The sequence below is a fragment of the Chaetodon auriga genome, chromosome 6, assembly GCF_051107435.1.
Source record: "Chaetodon auriga isolate fChaAug3 chromosome 6, fChaAug3.hap1, whole genome shotgun sequence".
NCBI lineage: Eukaryota > Metazoa > Chordata > Actinopteri > Chaetodontiformes > Chaetodontidae > Chaetodon > Chaetodon auriga.
Window position 1 is genome coordinate 11,961,145 of NC_135079.1, and position 14,169 is coordinate 11,975,313.

Below are 14,169 nucleotides of genomic sequence, written 5' to 3' on the forward strand. Positions count from 1 at the left end.
ATACTTCATAGTACTGCGAATAGCACTCCACTCCCAGTGCTCCTCCCAGCTCTCGCTAACAGTCATAACATAATATCCATCAGCACAGATGTAATATCAACAAACGCAGCCAGAGGTCGTATCCAGGACGCACCTGCCTATCTCCAAAGCCTTTGGCCCACCGCCTGTGATCATAACATCACTGACCCTCTTCCTGCCAACGAGTGTCAACCAGGGGTTTCTGGGTAAGATCCAGAATCTTAAACCACTTCAGTGCTCGGAGCTGGACAGCGAGGAAGGATGTCTGGTGACTGTTTGTGGAGCCGGGCGACTCAGTGTGATGTTATTTCGTATGATCTTATCTGGGGTGCGTGGCCATATAGCACGTGGGCTCTAATGATCAACAAATATTGCCTTGTTAGGTCATAAGCTACACATCTAAGACGCGTCCACTCCCTCAGCCCATGGAATGAATGAGTCCATGCATCGCTCTCATTCCACTTGAGGCTGTGTGGGTGACAGAGGAACGGAGCTCAGAGCATTGTCAGTGAAGAAACACACACCCACTGGGTTTGCAGCACTGACACCAGGCCCTCTGTGTGGGGACCGGAGGTTTGACGGCTGCCCAGGTCCGCGGCTTTGACCCAAAGAGGAGGGAGAGAGAGAGAGAGCATGCTGGAGACATTCAGATGCTCTGCCCACGCCTCTGAGCTCCGAGTCTCAGCGTGCCACATGACACGACTGTCCATCAGGTTTTGGCTCAGCGTCGAGAACCAGCAGACACTAAATAGAGCTGACGCAACACAAATGCTGTTGTTTCCTGCTTGCGAGGCTGAGGAAAATTAGTGGATTACTCTGACGGCGGGATGAACAGGACATTGTGGCACATTTTTTACAAACCGTGACAGAACAATCTCAGAAATGTCCTCTCAGTCGGTGTAATCATCGCATGAAAATTAAAGGCTCATGACAAAAAAAAAAAAAAAAAAAAAGATGGCTGAGCACTGCTTGATTGTTGGAATCAGAGAGAAAAATATCTTTGCTCAAGACCCAGCAACTTTAGTCTTTATCATATGCATTATTAATGCGTCAAAGCTGCACTTAAGCTGTAGTTTAGTTGACCTAGTTACTGTCAGCCATTTGCATTGTGTTGCATTGTTGCACTGAAGGAATCCAAGCACACGTAAACTACAGGAAACACAGGGTGGTCAGCCGGAGCAGCTCCGGCTATTTTTGCAAGATCATTTTTCAGCATCGCATTAAATAAGATCTCAGTACAGTTACGGCCCTCTGCATGCTCAGTGCATTCTCCCATCACATGTGCAGCCCACACTACTGCCACCACTGCTGCACTGTCTGAGCTGAAGGACGACAGGCTGTCAATCACACCTTCATTATTTTACTGTGCGAATACACTCTATATATTTTTGCTGATTCTTCAGTTAACCTCAAGATAGTAGCCCTGTTTTTATGTCCATTCTGTCTTCTTATTCATATTCTTATTGTTATTATTCCCTTAGTTTCCCATAAACTCCCTTAAATTCCCGTTAATCCTCGTGGAAAGTTTCCACCTGCTTTTTTAACATCTCTAGTTACAGCCAAAGTTTGTCAGAGATCACGAGATTGTGGCTGATGATTATCAGATCAAAGATGAAACAAAATGTGTCTCTGAGGAAGACTGTTTTCTCTATTGGTGCTTCTTTCTTCGACATCAATGAAACAGTTGTAAATAATAAAGACAGGCTTAAGTGTTTCAACTGTAGGACACCTCTTACAGGAAATCTGAAAAGGCTTGAAAGTAAGTCTGTGTTTGCTTTGTCTGTGGGCCAACGAGGCAGCTTGTGATATGTGCCCATAATGACCCTCTTTAGGGTTGGACACTTTACTCAGTACAGAATAATAGGCTGCCCATCAAGTGAGAATCACAATATTGCTTTGCGGAGCAAAAAGCCTTGAGTCTGGTGGCGTGGAGTGAGACACAGAAATAGCTGAATATTATAAGTCATGACCTCATCTTTTCCCTCAAGAACAGCTCCATTCACATCACTTTCCCTGTGGGAGGTAATTATGACTCAGAAACACCCTAATGCATGTTTTTCTGTCTGACGTAGAAACAATGTGGGCCAGGGGAACCTGGGACTGTCCAGCTTCCTGTTCATCAGAATGACAATTTGCATATTAGTCACACACATAATGGATCAGGCTTCGAGAAAATCTGAAGGCATCATAAAAGCGCAGTGACCTGGAAAAAGACCTGCTTTAAAGGACAAGCAATGACGTCTGTCTGCATTTGTCTCGCTTTCAATTCCACAAAAAGACGAGAAGCAACATTGAGTTAGGGCTCAGTACTACAGTGAACAGTTTCATTTTCAAAAAGAACATAAACAGGAAGTACATTTACTCAAGTACTGTAGTCAAGTACAGTTGTGAGGTACTTATACTTTACTTTAGTGTCTCAATTTTACTGCTACTTTATAATTAAACTCCAGGACATTTCAGAGGGGAATCTTGGACTTTTTAATGCACTACATTTATCTGCCAGCTACAGTCACTACTTTCTTCTCTGATTAAGACTTCAAACACAAATCATACGACCAGCTTATGACACACTGTGACAAATTAAACTACCCAACAGCATAGAATGTCATATAAATGACCAGCTTGACAAACTACAGTAACATGGAATTACCATATTGATGTACATGTATGTAATACTGTATTTAGCAGTACAACAATACTTTCACTTTTCATATCAGTGCATTTTACTGGTAATAAACATTATAATGGAGTATTTATTGCACTGTTTACTGCTGCATTTACTTGACAGTTAAAGATCGGAGTACTGGACCAGGGCAGTGCATCTGGGAGTGACTCAAAATAAGCTACGGTTCCTGTTCCATCATAATAAAGGAACCCAGTGCGGCAGTGTTGCTCATTTCTGTGGGGTTTTTTTGGGGGTTTTTTTTTCAATAGTTTATGGACAACAATAGCAGCCTTCAACACAGAGTTACAAATCAATATTTGCCTACACAGGCAATACTTGATAAAAGGATCAATTCATTGTTGATTTTGGTCTTTTCATGGGATTTGTTGATAATAACAAAAACAGAGAATACCTCCTGCCTCATCCTTTGACATTATTTATTGGCTGTCAGTGACACTGCAGATGACTGGGGCTTCCTCTGTACGTACTTTCTGTATTTTTGCTGAGGGTTGTTCAGAAGCCATCTGACGACCATGGGACTGTCAGGACCAGACGCAGCTCTAGTCCATGGCTTCAGAGGCAGCGGAGGAGAGGAAGACACCGGGGACGCAGACAACCCTGAAACACACACACACACACACACACACACACACACACACACACACACACACGCATAAATATCGAAAGTTATCACCCTGCAACAGAAAGTTATGTCCCTTAGTTCTGATTGACTGACTTCAATTTGAAGCTGCTGTAAAACAGCCAACTGACACACACCTGCGACTGCATCAGTGTTAACATGCAAATCCAAAATTATCCCTCAAGCCATTACTTTCATCATGTGTCATTTAGAAACCAGTGCTGACTGTTCATCAAACCGCCTGAGAGTATTGCTCCTGAACGCTTAACAACATTTAATTATTGACTGAAAACCATAAAACTAATTTCCTTAATTTCGCATCCTTTTTACCAAAATGTGTTTTATGAAATTACATCACCTAATGTCACACTCGAGTACTTTTCAAACAGGAGAGGGTTTTAATCTGCATTGTGACGTGTGTAACTGCACCTGTCAGCTGTTGAAAGATCCCCATAGAGCAGTGTCATTTCTTCTTAGATGCTCATAGCATTTCCTCAAAGAGCTCAAACTGCCTGGAGTTTAGGTAGCGGCAGCACTTAAAAGCAGACACCACCTTCTGAAGGTCCTTTGACGTAATCACATTTTCAGGTTCTCACACTTGGATGCAGGTGTGTATGTGACACCAACACGGTACAGAAAGTGCAGAGCAAGCCTCACGATCTTTTCTTTGACGTAACTGAAACGCAAACATGCTGATGCCGGTAAGGACAGAGAGGGTTGATCCTGCATGACGCAGCGGGCAGACGTGCGATGCATGGAGACAAACATGGAAACGCTGAGAGGAGAGTGTGAGAGCAACAGTGGAAACTCAGAGCATATTCTGCCATTGTCCCCGGTGGATCAAACCAGCGTTCCCTCTCAGCGAGAACACGGGCCAGTGCTGAGAAGTTAGAGTCCAAGACCTCCTAAGTGCAACTGAAATACCCTTCAGTGTCATGCATAATTCACATGAACAGTAAAACACAAGAGGCTCATATACTGTATGTGTCCTCTGTTTATTTGCACAATCTATCACTGCAGCTTTAACCACAGCACTTAAAGTGTTACCTTTGAAATCAGAGCAATTCCTCACCAGAAATGACAGCCAGTAATGTAAATTGTGCTAATCTAAAAATAGTCATGAGTTATGCTGACTCTAAACTGGTAAGCAACAGATTGTTGATACTGCAACCACTGCTGCGAGGCCAACGCGCAGTTCAAGAATATTCCACTCACGCAGAAGTTACTTGACTAATATTGTCCTCAGGTTAAAGAGAGATGACTTGTGTTGAATAATAATTAAGCAGAAGTTCTAAAATAGAAAGCTTGTCTGGGTAACAGTCATTCTCAAAGGCCAGTGGAAGATCGTGACTAACGCTTCAGTATGAGTGTGCACTCTTGACCACAGTTTCTCTACGATGTAGTGATCTCCAAAGTGGTGTCCATCTGTTCTCAATAAGATACATTTCTGAAAGATTCTGTTTGCATTTGGCAGATGTGTTGCTCGAGGACACGTCATCAGGCACGAGGAGCTGGGGATCACACCAACAACCTTACAATCAATGGCCGCTGAAGCCGCCCCAGCGGGAGCTCAAATGCTCCACAACTGCACTGCAGGCTTCTCCGTAATTCTTCCATTGGTGGAAAGTCACTAAGTGCATTTAATCAAGTTCTGTACTCAGTGTAACTTCACTATGTTACAAAGGGGAAACCACATTTACTTAACAGCTGCAGCTACATTGATACTTATATTTATAGATTAAACTAATGATTATCCAATAATATAATTACACAGGGGGCGGCTATAGCTCAGGTGGTGGACTGGGTCGATCACAGGGTTGGCTGTGCTGGTCCACCTCCTCCTGTCCACATGTCAAAGCGACACTGCACGCTGGTTCAGTTCCTTCCCCCGTTGCATTCCTATCTGCCGGTCGCATGCCCAGATAAATAGGGAGTGTTGCGTCAGGAACAACATCTGGTGTAAAAAGCCTTTGCCAAATCAAATATGATGATCATAAAAATCAGATTTCCATGGCGGGGTTGTGCGTGTGAAAGGAGATATTATATAACGCATCACAAGACATTTTACTGCCAATACCCACAACTTTTACTTACATAAATGGTCTTCTTCAATCACTGAAGTCTTTCATATCCAAAGTTCTTGAGTGTGAATACTTTAAAATGACATAAACGTACAAGTGAACGCAGAATAACAGATGTTAGGGTTCATCAAAAAGCACTTGAAAATGCTACACCAGAGAGTACTGTACGTCTCCACACCTGGTGATTAGTCAGAGCGTGTGCGCTGGTATATTTAGGTCACAGATGAACAGACAATGTTCACTGCAGGCTGCATCTTTGATCTTGTGGTCTCAGTATAAACACTTAGGTTTTAGACCACGGGGGGAAACAGCTACCGCCTCATTTTCACTCCCATGTTGTCGGCTCTCTGACAATTTCACTGCTGAGGTGCAGACATATTAGCAACAGTTGTGCATTCTCCATATTAGTGCACTCACACACACGGCATTGTTTACCTCCTGTGGCCCAGTGACCTGTGAACACTCTGCCCGCCGTCCCTCCATATTGTAGACAGTGTAAAACAGAGACGCGGGACTTGTTACTTAATCATAACTCTACTCCAGCGTCACAGTCCACTCAACATACACTGCAGCTATACGGTGATCCAACAACTTCAAATTACTTGTAAAATTCATTTCAGGTTCTGTCAGATGTAGCCGTCAACATCAGATGTGATACAAAAGGAAACACCTACTTATTGTACACAAGCTCCAACACATTTTCCACCATTAACAGCCAGAATTCGGATACAAGCAAAGAAACTGCGCAGAGCCGACTCTTGTAAATGAGCCACCCAGGGAGCCGTAGATCTGCCCCGCTGAGAGCCGCACGTCCCTGATGTTTTGTAATTTAAGGACCAAAAGACGAGTGACATTTAAATTGCAGTATCTGAGTCAGGCTTACATTCAAAAACTATCACCACTGTGCTAAATTAGCCATTATCAACTGTCAATCAAGCAGAAGACAATAAGCGTACCTGTGTGGATTCTCCAGTCGAGGGGGGTCGAAGGTGTTAAGATCTAATCTCAGAGAAGGATTACAGCATCTCTTGTAAACTTGTGAAACAAAAAGAAAAGCTTAAAAACACAGCTATTTTAAACTCTACCTAAAAGAATAATTAAATGCAAAACCCCCCTACAATATTCATCTTAACACCACAGAGCAGCTCCCCACCCACTACTTCCTTTTTTATGTTTAACACTATTTGAAGCTTCACTTGTTTAAACCAACTTTCTTACAGCTGGCTGATTAGAAAGTGTGAAATGAGTTCACAATGAAAACTTACTCTGTGACTACTTCAGAGTCTGATACAAGCGCAGGAGAAGTGATGCACGGGTGCTTCTTTCCACCGACTGAGGCTTATTTGCCGTTTAGTGCAGATTTTGATTACCATGAAGGTCCATCTTTCCGTGATGTGCATATACGCACATAGTCATTTTACAGTAATAGGATGAGTTATAGCTGAGATAATTGTCTCCACAGTGAGCGCTGATCGCCCACATGCGAGGCAGATACACAGCAGGTGGGAGGTGAACATACTGTACAAACACTTGTACTCTACTCTTTGCTCTGTATCCCCTCTGTAACTGGAAAATGGTCAGGCGGCAGATCCTATACATGCACACCGAGGGCAGCAGCAGTGTGTACATTTGCAGTTATGCTCTAAAATAAGCTTTTAGCTTCTACTTTGACTTAGAGTTGTGCGAATGTGAGTTCATGTAGACGTCAGACTTGAGTGTGCCGTGTGAACTGTATGCTACTACAGCATGAAGCACTGATGCTGACCCTTTACACACTGTTCGATATCAATAATGTACGCTTAATGCTTTCCAAGACTCTTATCATTTATGTTTTTGTTTCCACTTTCCATAACCCCACCCTGTCTGACTGTACTTGAGCTTCTGATTTCCTCCATTTCACAGAGTGTTTTCCACAACCCCACAGCAACGGCTTCCAGAAGACAGGATGCAGGCATGCAGTATGCTGGGCAGACAGGGGAAATAAGAACACAACCCCCTCACAATATCATGCATCTAATACACTGTTCTGATTGATAATGGAGAAATTCGTATCTCTGGTAACTCTTTATTTTTCTTGCTGTGTTACTGTTGAAAGTTGGTGTAAAAAGTCTAGAAATAAGCCCCTCTAAGAGTTTATTCTAGCCTGAGTGTGGATGTTTGTTTGCATCATTGCACCAACCAATATTATCAACCAGTTGCTGGCGCACTGTAGCTCACAGAAAACTGCAAGCATTCAAAAAGTTGGCTTAGAAAATATCTGAAAGTTGTACGAACTTATAAAAACAAACATAACAGGCTGAACATAAATTAAATCCTGTCACGCAGAAGGTTTCTCATCATAGATCACATAGATTTTTGACTATTGTACAGATAAACACACAATTTGAAGACATCACGTAGAGCACGAGGAGCTCGCAACAGCCATTTTTCGCAATATTTATATTTCTTATATTCACATTTATGCTTTAATTGCTGTGGAAAACAATCAGTAATTATTCCAGCCCTGTACGTCCTGAATGGATTGCTCTATATGATCTGATTGGAGCGATTTGTTGATCTTGGCTACATCAGACTGTGTTCAGATGTGATCATATCTCTGCTGATTGCATAATGTGTCCTGAAAAAGAAAATGCACAGATGCCACGTAGCCTCTGATAAAGGCTTCGTGCTGAAACGGTACATTTGTCAGCTCGTCGCTGTGAATAAAAATGACCACAGAATGTGGTTGAGAAAAACGGAACAAAATATCAAACAACATTTATGAATGAGACAGTCTGTCTGAGTGATTGATTCAACGCGTCCCTCGAGCTCACTCCACAGCTTCCCAGTATAGCAGGTGGTGCTAATTCAGAGAGCCAAAACGACCTCTGAAACCTGAAACCTGAGCCCGTTTACTAAATAGTGGCAAGAGACCTGTCCAGCAAGGGGAGGACATAAGATGTGGACCTGTTGGTTAAACACAAATTAAGTGAGTCAAACCTCAAAGACTCTGATCCCTCTTCTGCTGGACAGAATATTCTGGATTCTTCAAAGCAGGCACAGAATAAAATCTTACAATCTGGCTTGGACAAACAGCCTCGCCGGGCCAACTGTGGCTCCACCGCCAGCGTGTGAGCCGAGCTGCGGTTAGCAGGGCCAAGCACCAACGGGCTCAAACTGCTGTGTTCGACACTGCTAGATAACCACCCCATGATCCCCGTCCCCGGAGTGCACGGGTGCGTGTGTGTGCATGTGCAGAAACACTAACCGTGGCTCGGCGTGCCCTCAGTGTTTACCAGTCTCAAAGCCAACAGAGCAAGTGCTTCCACTCAGGGCTGCCAAAACACAGAAGACAGCTAATAAAAGATGGCATTCATTCTTATCCAGTACTTACTCACATGCCTGTGCACGGCAAAATGTCAAGCCACCCTCTCGGTTACGGTCAGAGGGAAAAAAAAAAAAAAGTCTGTTTATCCTAAAACAATGGCTATTTGCTATTTTAATACACCCCGAGATGGAAGCACTAAAATCAGACGACAGCTCCAACAACAGTGCCGTCGCTTAGCTGTTATTGATGTAATTCAATGCATAAAGGCTGAAACAGAAAATACTGTTACATTAGACTTGACGTCATTGTATACTGGCGAAACAAATGAGCACAATTCCAGGGAAACAGATCATTTCCACCTGCATCACCGCTAAATAATCAACACGATCCATTAGCGTGCTTCATAACACAGCACACTTAAGTGGCATGGAAAATTCATGTAATGGGATATTATAATGTCTCACCAAACTACAAACTAAGCACTTCCACTATTTCAAAGTCCTTGCTTGAGAGCACAAGATTCAATCAGTGAATTTCAATGCGAGAGTGGAAGTAGCACTTGCTATTCAGCCTTCATATCAGTCAGTCAGCCTCAATCTCTGTGCCTCCTCCTCCTCCTCCTCCTCCTCCTCCTGCAGCCACAATGGCAAGCTTGTACTTGTGGTGATTGTGTATGTGCCTCACCAGTGCTCCGTGTTTGGGGGCGGCCAACGTGTGCACGTGCGTGTGCGTCCAGGCGAACGTATGACGTGTTTCAATCAAGCGAGGGCTCTTCACCTGGCTGCCGGCTCATCAAGTTAAGCCATTCTGATTTTTGAGAGCTCAGTCTTTCTCTCCACCTGGGAGTGCACCGAGTCCCTCCTCGTCCCTCCTCGTCCCTCCATTATGCTCTGTTCACTAGTGGGACTCCCCTGCCTTCAAGACCCGGGGACGGCATTTATTTGCTGTGACCTCAGAGCACCCTTACACTGGGACAAATAAACTGGTGAGGCCCCAAGAAGACGGAGAGACCAACAGAGAGAAAGCCGAGAAGGTGGACTCTTGTCAGTCAAACGCGAACCACTCCTTCACCCGAGGCAGAAAGAGAGAGTATTACTTCTAAGTCCTGACCTCTAGACAGAGTCTGTAATCAAACCATGCGCAAACACTGGCACAAATACCTTCACTTTCTCTCTCCTAATCCTTCTCTCACCTTAAAAAAAAAAAGCCAGACTTCTGAGCAGCGGCCCCTCACACGCTGCGAGAAAGATGCTGCTGGAAGCAATAATGTCACTCTGCATCTCGCCGCTGCGCCGCACACTGCCAGCACAGCATATGCATGGAGTGGAGAGTTGAATTTGAACTAAATGCATCATTGCATTAATATTTGAGGTCAATTTAAATTAATGCTGCAGTGGACAGCAGGAGCACTGCACTGTGTGTGTGTGTGAGGGACACCAGAGCACCTAGAAAGCCTCCTACCTTAGGAGCTCAGGCTATGAACTGGTCATCAGAATGATTAATTTTTCTGCTTCATTATTTAAAGAAGAAACAACAGCTCTTGTCTCCCAAAAGCAGCATCAGTATTTACACTGCGAGCCATGAATCCATTCAACAAAGCAACCTGGAATTCTTCTGTCTGACCTTACAGTCAAGTCAAATCTTCAGTTCGAACAGAGCTCAGCTGTGTGTGCAGCGTGCACCCAAACAAAGAGCTGGTCGCTGAGGGGCACAGAACAAGATCATAACCCCTTAAAATGTCAGTCCCCCCCCCAGCCCTCCCACCACAGCAGCCAATACCTCTCTTCCCCCCTTTTTCGACAGAGCGCCACAAGCAGACAGCTGCGACTAGACGCCAAAGTCTTACCAAAGCAGAAGGTTCCTGACTTTCAGTGGATTTGGAGAAGATGGCGGGGGGGGGCATATGAAGCACACGCTTAGCAGCCAGTGACAGGTACATTGATGACATGATGAAAACAGGCATTGAAGCTAGGACGTTACATACACACAGAAGAGGCACCAAGAACTGCTTGCTATCTGAATACTTATCTGATCCCACGTGAGGTAAACAGACCAACTAGCTGAAGCCAGCTGGTGTTTGTGCTGAGGGAGGGTGTCCTCTCAAGTGTTGAACACACAGAATCTTTCGCTTGGTCCTCGCCAGCTCAAAGACCTGCACGTCTCTCTTGAATATGAGCGTAGACTGAGAGGCTTTGTGTGTAAAGATCTTCGTCATCACCTGCAGATCACTGATAATTGGGGGCGTTTCCATCATCACATCTTATATTTGGATTCTTTTTTTATTCTGTAAATCCTTTAATCTGGAAAGCACCTTGTTCTTAAGCTTGAACAGCGCTATATAAATAAAATTACTGTCATTATTACTACAGGCCCAGTGGATGTATACAGCAGGTTATTAATGATGTCTCCTCTGATTTCACATTTACTATTTAAGAAATGAAACACACGCACATGCAGCCACATACAGCTAAGCTAAGCAGCTATACAGTACTTCATGTTCTCCTGCCAACCTGATTATTTCATTTTAGTGCCATGAAGAAAAAAAAAAAAACAAAAGCAGGAAAACAGGTTTCCTGCAAAGCATTGCACAATGTCGTACTGGCTAGCTCACTCACAGTTGTAGCTTTGTGAAACAAGCATCTGAGATGTAATGAAATATCAAGGATATATTTGTATTCAGCTGAAACTCGGCCTCAATCAAAGGCTACGATGTCCCGCAATAACCCCCAAAATAAGAATTTCACGAGCTCTCCACAGAAACTCCCATAAGAAAGGAAAACTGGATTGTTATGACACCCCTTAAATCTCAGACCCTTGATCTCACAGTACATGTACTGCAATGTAGCACCACTATTGGATTGACTTTGTGCGTGGGCGCGCGCACAGTTGTGCCTGTACACTCAAGTAGGTGGAGAGGGCAATATCACATAACCTTATTCTTAATTTAGTTTCTGAAGGAAAACAGATTAAAAGCCGTAAACCCGTAGGTTTCGGAATAAAAAAAAAGGAATTTTCTGGCCATAACCACAAGAATGTTACTGGTATTTTCACCACTTTTGTACTAGTTACCAATTACTGCAAACACTGAATGGGCACAGCTCTCCTTTCAGTCAGCAACTGCTTTAGCGAAGCACTTATACCCACGAGAGGTCTATACACTGCAGCAAAGGGGTGGGTGCAGTCGCTGAAAGGTAAATTAGCACAGTAATTACGGCTATGAGTTTTGACTCTCTGCCCCACGACCTCTGCAGTGTCGTTTATGAAGCTGCTGTTCAGTTTCTGAGGCCTGTTGAGTTCCAGTCCGGGTGCTTTTGTTTCTCACTGTTGTGCGCATCCGTCAAACTAAACCACAGGCACGCACACAGCAACACATACACAAAGGCGTTGCTTCTATACACACTGTCATGTCACTTTATTGGCGATAAAATGTTCTGACTGGAACTTCTTTGTGATTTGATGAGTTACTTCAGTGGTGGGTGACGACAGTGGAGATAGAGGCCACTGCCAGCCTTTGTTTTCTGTATGACTTCAATGAACCATTGCATGCTGGTGTTTTTCCTCACAGTGTGGAAGAATCTGAACTACAACACATCTAACTTGAATGTAACCATGGCACATGAATTCTCATCAGATGTAACAGCCCCAGCGCTAATGATGGTAAAAGCTCAACACTAAGGAAAAATAATATTAACATGCTCTGACTGAGTAGAGGAACAGGACTGAATGTCTTGTTTCCTCTTGTTGAGGGAAGCTACAAATTACCCTGAAATCAACCACAGCACGCCAAGTGTTTCCGGCACTTCACTGTGGTCAGTTTGGCTGAATGATTAGCTTTCCAAATGGAGCCGATGCTAACTGCAACAGCCAGCTTTGTGTGACATCCAGCGATGGCCTGTCAAGTCAACAGTTAATGGAAGCTGCATTAGAAGTGCAGATAGTATGAATTCGATGCATGTCATATATTCCAAATACCCAGAGCCAGGACGGCCTTTGAGTCCCAAAAAGAAACAAAGGACAAAAATTTCCTTGTGAGCGGTTAATGGATCCCAGCCTGCTCCACAAAGATCTTTCATACAAACTTCTATGCTGGCCTCTTGGATGAAAAAAAAAAAAGAAATCCTGGGCTTAGTAACTTTGTCTGATGCATGTTCTCCAAACTGGCCTCATGTGCACCCACAGAGGGGGCATCCAGTGGGTGTGGGTGCACTGCAGAAGAAAGATGTGTCATACTCAGACTAGTATCAGTAACTGACATTTATTCTGTTGTAGTGAGTGATAACACATAGAAATAAAGACATTTCCCTTTAGTAGTTCAAAGGATTCTCACCAGAAAATCTGTTTCAGTCTAAGTGATTTGCTGATCCAGGCTGTGGTGCAGCCTCCAGTACGCCCCGATTCATTCTGAAGAGGATCCTTGTTATTAAATATGTACACTTTTAATTGGCTCGTTTAAAGCAAATGAAGTTGCTTTGTGAAGTGTTACATGCTCAGCTCGACGACCACTGTGGTCTTTGCATACTACTGGACCAATCAATGCTTTCTGTGACACATTTATGACTGTATGCTGAAGGAGCTCTTGTGGTTGTGGTGATTCACAGTTTTTGAAAAACCTACTTTATTGACTGCTCTGTTTTCAACCGCAGTTCACTCCTCTGAACCGGCCAGTAGAGGCCGCAGGTGATCAACAACTGCTCCAGTTTGGAAATTTTGTTTACTTCCGGTTAGGCCAAAAACAAAGCTTACCTAGTCTGTATCAGGCCACATTTTGGCCTTTGCCAGGGCTCAAAAAACACAGAAAAGTGTGGTCTCATATACAACCGGAGCATCTGCAGATTAATTCCACACGCAGTATGTTATACTCCACGACAGTCAGACCCCTTGTTTTTGTCATCTTTGCTGCCATCTTGACTGTAACCCTGGAAGACATCTGCTGCTCTCTACTGAATCCAGTCTTCTAGTTGTTAATTTGCAAGGCATAACTTATGGTCCCAAAAGCAACATTAACCTGTCATTGTTTAGTTGTGGCACAAACCCAGCAGAGATTACATGACTGATTTAATTTACAGGTTCAGCTCTTACATCTGTGAAGGACTTCTCAAACCCCAACTCTAAACTTCTCAGATGTTCATGAAACCATCCTGCAGTTTTGTTATTAAATGTTAGAAGTTCTTCCATTGCATGTATTTACATTCTGTAACTACATCCCCATATAATATTATTGTCAGTGGTGGAGTCCACCATTCCCTACAGTCCCCACAGTATGTGGGTGGGGGGTGACCAACGAGCCCACGCTTGTACATGGGAGAGGCATAAAAAAAAAGCAGTGGGAGGAAAGAAGCTGCAGGGTGAACGATCAGAGGAGACCTCCACCGCATATGAATGTACAGTATGACTGTTAACCGTTGATGACGTGAAAATAATTTCCCAGCAAACCTTGATAAGATAAACATAGTGCAAA

At 43.7% G+C, this 14,169-nt stretch overlaps 1 protein-coding gene across 1 annotated transcript in view; it reads right to left on the bottom strand.

The window, feature by feature from the left end:
* The window catches only part of otud7a (OTU deubiquitinase 7A), a 38,850-nt gene that overhangs the window by 19,335 nt on the left and 5,346 nt on the right, over positions 1-14,169 (bottom strand). The window contains exon 3 of the mRNA XM_076732845.1: positions 3,172-3,301. The gene's annotated coding sequence lies outside the window, so the exon portion shown is untranslated. The remainder of the gene's footprint in view (positions 1-3,171; positions 3,302-14,169) is intronic.